The following is an 11237-nucleotide window of genomic DNA, read 5'->3' on the forward strand; positions in this document are numbered from 1 at the left end:
TTAAATTTCTCAAGCAATGATTAATGTCTTCTCTGAATTTATGGTTCAGTTTGTTTCATGTTCTAGCTCAAAATGTATTCATTTTTGTATTGATCTATGTACAACGGCTGTAGATATGCACACTCAAGATTTTTAATTCTTGATTGGAAATACATATTCATACAAGCAATATAAGAATATATTTTCCGCAGAAATACAGAACTGAAACAAACACGAAAAGTATTCTACAATAATGTTCCTTAATTTACACGTAATATATCATATACATACTTATTTCCTTCCATCATTTTGTTAATATATTGTAGGAGCTTTGCATTCCATAGACTTGAAACAACAACAACAGTTATCAATTCATTTTTAGTATGTTTCAAATGGATTACTTACCAATAAATCACAAATATATGAAATGAGGGAGCACTGATAACTAGATACGTTATGAAAGACCTGCTTTGACGTTATGGTATGCAGTTACACACCGATTTGGATTGTATAGTGCAACCACAATTTACAATACTCTTCAATATACTTGACAACATCCTACTTTGGTTAGAGAACGTATCGCTTTATGCAAGACATTGCATTGCATTGTACTGGAAATCAAGCAAAAAGTAAAACAATTTTTTTTTTAATTTACGTCCAAACAATAAGCAAAATGTTAAATTCAATCAGATGAAAGGAGAACATTTGTCAAGAACAGATCTTTAGACCATATTGATTGCAGAATGATTGCTGACGAAGCAGATATTGTACATATTTCGCACATAAAAGCTAAATGTTTTGTTTATCTTGCTCAGAGATATTTAAGGTATAGTTTACAATATAGAACGTCATGGTTGCGAACTCAGCAGCTACATATTGTATCTTTACGTTTTATTGTGATGTTTGAACCAACGAAATATTCGAAATAAGATCTAAAGACGAATGTGTTGATCATGTGCATGTAGTCTGTAATACATTAATGTAATGTACCAGTGACCTATGATGTGCTAGCAATCTTCCAATTAATCTCAGAAATATAATCCAAGAAGTCTTGTCTGCATTCAAAATAATTACATAGAAATGTGTCTGCCCAATAATATTATGAGGAGCACTTTGTCTATCCAATGAATAATATTTTGATAAATAATTCCCCCCAAATCAAACACTAACTACAGCAGCACCAATGATTCTGAATTTGATGTTATTGCATGAATGAATAATTTCTCAAGCAAACTAGATCATACACCTCTCATTTTAACCTAGATTGCTATTACCGTTTTCTGGAAATACTATGTCACTGAATACATTCTAGATCATTTTGGGTTATGATAATGGCAAACTCTGTTATCAAATTTAACAAGAGTGTGGACAATATCAGGTACAGTCGGTTTATCCATGGTGCATATCCTAGACTCAGACCCGAATGAACATGTTTAGTGCTATTAATGATGGTCCTGATATTTAACGAACACTCATAATGAAATATTAAGTATTTTGTGTTTTTTTATATACAGAAAATAGAAATAAACGATCAGATATAAATTGAACTTTTTTGAGAAAAGCCAAGTCCAAATGCAATTATACATAATATCTAATCATTGACCAAAATAACAAACACTACAAATTTAGTATACAGAACACGCCCACGCCGTCTTTAAACAAAAATGTTGAAAGTGATGCACTGGTGAAAATAACTCAACACACCACTTTATCAATTTACTGTCAACGACGCAACTGTGAGCACAACGAATGTTATGAACCCGTTTTACATATACTTGCTTAAGCTGTGACAATTAGGCAATTTGGAGAACGACAGAAGACTTGAGCCTTATTGCATCAAAGTAATCTCAATGATTCAGGTGTAATTATAACATAAAACTTTATCCTACTCTCCATACACCTATGGACAATAACACAATGGCGAGTATATATATCAATATTTTGAAAATGGTCCAATTGTAATTGAAAGAAAATATCGTATCCCATTTTACATCTACTTATTTACAATGTGTAGCTGGTGTATAATATGACACTTGATCAGTTGTTATACATTGTACGTTTTAGGTGAACATCCTGTTTTAAATTGCCCATGAGTGTTGAATGCATGTCAGGTCAACATAACGTGATCTAGGGAGTACATATGTACTCTGGATATATCAATGTCATTAATATCCATCCCTGATTGACTAAATTATGAAAGGTCAACCATTGACTGTACAGATATTTCGAAAAATAAAATATTATAAATGCATGGAAATCTTTTCAAGCGTTTCAAACTTGAATACGTGGCTTTTGAAATGAATTCAAGCCCACATGTTTCGTTATACATTTATATTTCATTTTTGCAAGAATTAAGATAGGGACCTAGATTTATTTGTTTACTGTTCGTTGAAATTTAAGAATTTAATAATTTATTAAAAAGCATCAGTACCTTCCTGTGAAATTGTGAAATCATTCAAGGACTATGATATTTAAGTGTATCACCGTGAGACATTCAAGTACATTTGTGACATTTTACTTTCACTGGATATACATTGAATACAAAAAATGTGGATATTAGAACAATGATACTTCCGATGTGCTTGCCCCGTTGAGCGATTCCGGATTACCGTGAAATTGATAACATATTTAAGAATATTCTAGGAACTCAAAACATATTGTAAAGTATTTCTAATTATTTTTCTTTAATTCTCTTTATATTTTAGGGAGATACATTTTTCTCTTATAGGATAATTATTATCATAGATTGTCACATCATATTTTCTTTTTTCATAAGGGGATGGTTTCATCTTATTCCACCTGTGTTTATAGGTATGTGTACATATATGTTTTAATATATCTCTATATATGAGTGTATGTATGGAAACAAAATGAGAGAGGACAGAATGTGAACTAAGGATTGAACACATATGACTACATGTTCACCTACAACAGAAAACGAAGTGAGAACGATAAGAAAGGGGGGGGGGGGACTTGATAGGTTAAATAAGAGCTTTAAGAAAATCTAAAAATAAATTTGCATGATGAGAATGATGCAGTTAATGATTCGTGACCTGCACCTAGACATTCTGGAAGAACAAATGAAAATAAGTGGTGGAAAAGATGTGATGCATCCAGTACCCTGCCTCAAAATTGCTAACACTAAGGAAGATAGTTGAAGTGCATGTTTACGTATGTCTTTGTCTTTCCCAGGAAAATACTAAAGCTGTAAATCCCTTTACTTCTCCTCTTTTATGTGTTTTATACAATTGAGAGGGAATAGTAGTGTCTATAAATAACCCCTTTCTAATTATATCATTGATTGTTTATGTGTATGTAAGAATAAACCCTTGCATACAAACTCATACTTGTAGGTGTGATGGCATGTGTGAGTCGAGTGATAAGGTTTTAGATAATTGTTACTGATACAGCTCACAGCACTATACCTCCTCCAACATTGTTCCCATATCGCAGGAAATAACATGTGCACACAGACAAACTCTAGTAATATTATCCTTGATAATTACCACCAGACGTCAATGCAAGAAAACAGTTATGTGTTGTTCAAAAATCACCTTTGTGACGTGAATAACCAACAAGCTAATATTAACTACCTAACTGTATATAGGATTGTATATTATGACATTGATAATTAATTGGATGGTAAATAAATGGATCACTATTATATTTCACACATAACCAAATAATTATATCAGGCCTATGTTCTTGATTGTGGCAAAAATTAAATATTGTGTGCAACTGCAGAAAAAGGATTATTTGTAACCACTACACTGTATATTTTCTGTGGCATAGTTTGCTTGAAAATATTTTGTACTGGCCGGGAATATTAATTTTGGCACGGAATGTGTTATGCCAATTGCGATTGATCAATTACCTTGGTATATATAAAATAAACGGATCTGAGTGTATGTTATTTTGAATTTAAGGACATATGCAATTATCACACCATTATAACAGTAGGCTGTTGTGTGAGCCTGGTTACAGAAAGGATTAAATAGCCTTTTTGCTAAAATGAGTCATATAGATTTATCAGAGGCACAAACGCATCGCAGTTAAAAAATTAATCAGCAGATAAATTGTCTTCCAACTGCAACGATGCGAGCTCGATAAATATGAGAAAAATCTACTTAAAACACATAGTTGATATTGTGCAAGAAAACTATAAACTCTCTGAAGTTGACAATACCATCAGGAAATAACGAACACTGCAATGATGACAATGATAATGGCATTGAAACAACAATGGAATATAGTAGCCTGCGTAGTAAAGGCCACTGATAATTAATTTATTAATTAATTAAAATATGGACTTACCAATGACACATTGACGTATATATGATATTGTGTCGACAAAGAGTTTAGTGGACAGAAATTCACATGAAATACGAATAAATTCTGAAGCCAATATGCAAGTTGTAATTGACATTTGAAGCTATAGGATGTCATTTACACCTTGGTATAGTACTTTGTGTTAGTAATAATCTGCGTGCAGTGATTTAACCAAATACTGAAAATAATAAATATATACTCCAACACATCATTTTATTCAACATTTTCCTCAGTTGAGGCAGCCTGATGTAAAGCAATTTAAAACGCAAATTTTGCAAATTATTGTTATCGGCGGAAAGTAGTGTAATGTATGTCTTGTCGACAACGCACAGTTTTAAATTTTCGTGGCCATTATGATGGTCTATGGATGGAATCGCTTCAATAGCAATTAATTTTCCAAATTATGTGTTTCTAGAGCACGCTTCGTGACAGCACAAACAGCTACGATAATACTGATAATTGTACTCGATGGTTATTAAGCATACAACAATTAGCATGGTCAAGTTCGAGACTGCGTCGTTCAACACTGGAAAACCACAAACAACTCTGTGCACAGATATGAAACACGGATTAGCTGATTTACCGACAGTAATAGGCAAGTAGTTTCCTTTTAAAAACGCCAAACGTATATAAACATGGAAAATAACCTGCCCATTGTATTTGTCATTTTGCAGTTTGAAAGGCATGTATGCAGTTATACTTATAGCGCATTGTATTGCCTACTAATCTAGGTCACATTGTTTTACCCTTGAATATCATGCGTTAACATGTTGGTAACTATGTCGGATTATGATACACGGGTTTGCATGCATTCAATTATGATTGTATGTCGTAGGAGGAAAACGTCATGGGGGGTAGAAAGCTGTGAGCGATATCAATAACCAAAATCTAAAGCCTCTTGTATCTTTCTTCTTTATGAAAGTATAACACATGTGCCCAAAACACTCCATCACTTTTCTTTCATGATACTGGTGTAAGTTTAAGGGTTTTGAAGGGGTATTTGTTGGAATGTACGCAAAAACAAGTTGCTGTATTGTATATGTTACGTTTTGTATTTTAAAATAATAGCATTACCATTATCCATTTAATTGCATCGTTATGTCCGATTCCCGTTAGCTCTGCAAACCACAGTCTTAAATTACATTTTAGCCCTTGAAGAGCACATCATGTTAAATCCCCGTTTGGCACTAGCGCTTCTTAATTTGAATCTGATTATTATTCTTATTCCATGCACATTCTGTCAATGAGAACATTGAGAACAATGCTGTAACAGTTAAGATCTGATTTCGTTAATGTTAAACGTTCACTTTCATTCCTCGACAATATGATAGGAATCCTTACATCAGAATGGAAATCATGTTGGACATCCATCAAGAGAAATATAAACAAGACACACATGATATTCCTTCGCTAAATCGATACACCAGACAAACATACATAGGTAAAGAGAAGTTTAAAACATGGTTGTTAATTGTTAAAACAAATATGTGTTTTTCATTGGAAGATACCTCTTTTGAAAATTGCAGTCAAAATATATCTAGCGTCAAAATAACTACTGATTTGAAATTGACCATTCAAATTCAAGAAAAACATACCGAAGCAAATACAAATACTACTTTATAAATATTAAAACGAAACTTGTTGTCATCTTCCACACAAAATGTGTGAACGAACTATTGGGAACGCCATTCAGAGGTTTCAGAAGAAATTGAAAGATTGCAAACAGGTTTGTTACACTATGAATACATTTCAATATTATATAGGTTGTCTTGGAAACAATTTTAGTAGGTAGACTGGAAAATGGATTCATGTATTCCCACAAAGGTCTAAATACCAAGTCCAAATACCCTGTCTCAATTTAATCTAACCGAACCAGTATAAATCAATAAGACAATATACTTATATTATAACTTTAACATTCTTCCAAGTCCCTAAGAATGAAAATTCTAAACTTTTCAAAATATTCGCGGATACTTTCTTTTCTGAAATAGTTCCTGTTGCAAAGGTTGACCCTGCGGGTTGAAAATATTAAATTATGATGTAGCATAGAAAATATGATGTGACACGATGAGCGAGCTTATACGACTGTCATAATTGTGCATCTTACTCTGCGAATCTATCATGTTTCGCTACAAGAACACATTGAATGATTGGATCCCTGAACTTAAAGATATCATAGGTTGCTTGGATATATTGCTAGGACCTTTTATTATTCATTTACAAGCCAATATTAGAAAAATGAATCTAGACTTTACAGCAACTATTCAAAATGTAACGTACCTTTAAAATGCCCAAGATATTATGTCTATTAGCTAGTATAGACTCAAAGGCATGAGCTACTAATTTTACCGGACAACGCTAGACCAATCTAGAAACGGAAGAACATATATGGCCTAGTTGTAATCGTCCGTAAGTAAATAGCAATATAAAATATAACTTGATGAAAACATAAAGATAACATTATATTTTTGAAATTCTACTTTTTGTAAAACCTTGACTTATAGCCACCTGATAACGAACACACTACCTGATTTGTTGGGCACAGAATGTATCACGCATTTTATGCACGTGTAGATGACAAAACGGAGCGAGTCGTCTCTTTTTCTCCACGTGGAATATTGCATCAAGGATGAATCTATACTGTGAAACATTGGTTTGATCATATGTTTTTAGAAATTAAATTTATCAGACTTTGAATATAGTGAGATTTACTATTGGAGTTGATTTTGTACATTGAGTACTGAACAATATTGCAAGTGCGGCCAATTGCTGCTTTCGTACTATGGCGACTTCCTGCGTACAAAGAAAATTCCAGTTGAATGAAACGATATAACTAAATTATCTAAAATGAAAAATAAATTGCAAATACCTTTATTTCTGCGAAATTTACATTTAACACAGCTCTTTGTCATCAGCAGTTTCAGGTCGAATTTCTTTAAGACGTTATTTTTCCTTTTGGTTTTCATAGAAAGACCTCCCAATAATGTACAGTCTTTCCATAAATATATCTTCACTCTCAGGTTCCTTAAAAAGTCACAGAAATACTACACTCCCTTCCGGAAATTGATGGTATACATCCACTACATGGTAGATCAGTCAGTTTGTATATTTGTTTTAATTTAATATGTGTTTTGTTTATTCTTCACCTTTCTGCGACATTGAATTAGTGTCTTTTTGTGATATTGACATATTATGATACTGCTTTATTTCATTGTTTCTTTAATTTTTTAATGTTGTCTACTGGTAACTCCGACTACTTATTTGTTTATCTTTTCTCATTAATAGATACGAGTTTGGTATATGTGCTTACATACTGTTACGGAAAAGAGATTCCAAGACCCACAGCCCGTATCCTGAACGTTTTGTGTCGTTTTGATGGGCTTTAACATTAAATATTACACAACATTTTCTTTCTCAAACTAGACAGTAGGGGATAAGTGCCTCTCCAAACGACTCTATGAGACAGTCGTCAACCTGGGCTTGATTGGAGTGGGTATCAAGCCCACAACCCTTGGAGTACGAATCAAACTTTCTACCAACTGAGCTACGTCAGATCCCATGTTTTTTTTTATTAAACTGCAAATTAGAAGGTATTCTATTCCATCAAGAAACCTGGGACATTATTACTGTTGAACGATATATATAGCTCAATTATTAATACGTGAACCTGTCAATCATTCCCTTACTTCATGCATCAATTCCTCCTTAAGTTCACATAAAATAAAATGACATATCTAAATTGTGCATCGTATTTTAAAAGGAAAACAATTATTTAAATATATTTACGTGAGTGTTTTATCTTGACTGTGTTTGATATATAGATAATGATGAGAATGTTTGCATATTTTCATGAATGACTGTTTCGTATGTTATCACAATCACAAATCTAACTTACAGATAATTCAAACTTTAAATGGCATTTACCACAAACCATTTTAAATGTAATTTTATTGCACAATCTATTATTATCCATTTTGAATTTAATAAACATATATGTCAACCAAAGTGGTGAATCCGATAAATAACATGCGTAAATGTTTTGTTTCATTTATTTACTGCATTGTGATGTGTATGAGCGAAATTATAATTAAGTCAAAGTACCACACCACTCAGAACAAATCTATGATTTCTAACTTTGAAGAAATATAAAACAAAAAAGGGTTTCAAGGATTATCAGCAGAGTTTGGAAACAGTTGAAATAACTTCATTTTCTGTAATTACCATATGTTTCTTATCGTATACACTACTACAGCATTATACTTGTGACCAACATATACATGTATTTTATGTGCGCGTGGGGCAGACACTTATGTGCACTATTAAATCGGTATTTGGTCTTCGGTCTAAAGAGTTAATACACTGGGTTATCTGGAAGGATTTGTATCAAACGTTATATAACTCGATCAAGACTAAAAGGCGGAAGATTGGTTGATTTTGCGCGAGAGGGGAACAAAAATATGATAGAAACAATCAGTTCTAGCTAACCTCCACCCCATCTGTACACAACTACATTCCACCACATTCCAGCAAACAGTATCAGTCGTAAAACGCTAATCCATGAGAACATATTTATACAGACATGACATAAGATACCAGGATAAAACTTAATAAAATTAACCTGCAATATGTGCCTTAATGTCTAGGTAATTTTAAAGGAAAATTATATTGTTTCTTCACTCCATTTTATTTCCTTCCTTCATTAGCATTTCTTTCCATAAAGCTTGAACACAAAAGGACACAGTGTGTTTTACTGTAAGCATGTGACCTTAAGTGATGTACTATATCGTAACTCGACTGATTCATTCATTGTCAATTTGTATGATGTAAAGTAGCAATCCGCGAGTGACTCTGTATAAAGTATAAAGAATGACAAAAATACAGAAGGAAGGAACGATCTCCTCTTGTATAATGGCAAATTGTAACTAAATGAGCAGTCGAATACCTCAGTTGTCTAATATTTACTTGCAGTTTTGACACTGGTATAACATTCGTTATGTGTATAATGCCTGTAATATCTGCAATAAGTTAACAAACTGATGACACTACAATATCGAGTTACGCTTTATCTTAGGATTAAATGTTTCAAAAGCGGGGTAAACTACGAAAGCAGGGTGATGCCTACATATGAAACAATTGAAGTCAGAAAAGTCAAACTCATTCCTTAAACTTGAACGCATTTTATATTTATCATTATAAATCTTAATTATAGTATCCATCCTGTGAATCTTTCAATGTCAATGATCTTTAGAAATAATTACTTCTCAGTTCACCATCAATGATAAGAACATGCGATATATATAAATGGCATGTAGCTTCACAATAGAGGATATTTGCTTGTACCGATCGAGTAACGGATTTATTTTAATTCAGTGGGTACAAAACTAATGCATTTTACTCTGTGAAATAGATCGTTTATTCACTCGATAGTATCAGTTGTTATTTTAATCTTCTGCTCAGACGTGTTGGCTAACAATGTGCTAAGCAAGCTGTAGTAGCACATTGCTTTATGGATAATGCATGCTGTTGATCATGTGGTTTGTAATGTGTCTCTGTATAATTACAACACAATAGTGATACGAACATAATCTTATTCCTAACTAAATGTTAAGGACATAATAACAATATGTAATAAAAATAAACATAAATATGTGGGATTCGAAGGAGAAACTGCTGCGCCATTATTATTATTTACCTGAATGAACTATGAAAGTTATTTCAGGTGAACAGTGCACTAATTCATGGACTAACATTATTTATCACATAGTCTGTATAGTGTTCTTATAGTTTGTGCAGTTGCATAGTTTTCATATTACCACACGTCAACATATCACTTTATGTGATTCTGATCGGTCCAAATAATATAAAAAAATGATTTTGTCGTTTGTAAAATGCTCTGTCTTTTTGGATGGATGGTTATTATTTGATTTATAGTTAGCGACAAAGTATGATCTACTATTTCTCTTTGTTTCTTACTATTTTTACGCACAACAAATAAAATGAACAGCGTTTGTGAAACTGAAATAAAATATTCATACCTCTTTCTATCAAACTAATTTATGTTGACATACTTATTAGGTAAAAAAAGGATGTTAAGTGGGTAAGTATTTAAGATTATATTTCTGAAACTTGTTAAATAATAACTAGGTTCATTTACTCAATATTACATTATTACCCATATTTGATCCTCTCCATACAAGTAATTAAACTGTAAGTACATTATTGGGAATGCCCTAATCAGAAAATGGCATGATAGGTCATATATATATATATATATATATATATATATATATATATATATATATATATATATATATATATATATATACACACATATGTATGTAAACCATTTTAACTGTAAATGAGTGATTGAAAAATGTATGTTTGTCATTATATTGTTTGATCATATCAGTTTATACATAGCAACTCATTTATGCTACAATACATGTTAGCAAATAAACACATTATGATGACATACATTTTCTTTCTCAGTTACCGTGTGCCAGTCCAATCAATATCAATTTCAAAGTGGGTAGATTTCAAAATTTAAAAAACCTGTTATCTTACTTTTGCATCTGAAGATGGCTGATATCAAACTAGACTGACTAGAATAATTAAACTAGTATGTGGCCTTACTAACACAGATACATTTAATATTTATGGCTGATGAGATCAATGGTTGTAAGTGACGTATGTTTTTTTTAATTGTTTTTCTGTCTGGAAATGTTCTATAGTTTAGTCCAGTTTTCTTTCTGCTTGTGTTGTCCTATTCGATTTTTTCTCGAATATGATTTAAGATGCTTTAACGATGTAATTAATTCCAAGTAGTTTATAAATAGTATAATTTTGTATCGTCTTTGTCATTATTTCATATTATTTCATGTTATTCAATTTTCAGTCTACATGTTTGTTTACACAAGTCAATTCAAATC

The sequence above is a fragment of the Sinohyriopsis cumingii genome, unplaced genomic scaffold, assembly GCF_028554795.1.
Source record: "Sinohyriopsis cumingii isolate HCF-2022 unplaced genomic scaffold, ASM2855479v2 utg000354l, whole genome shotgun sequence".
Classification (NCBI taxonomy): Eukaryota; Metazoa; Mollusca; class Bivalvia; order Unionida; family Unionidae; genus Sinohyriopsis; species Sinohyriopsis cumingii.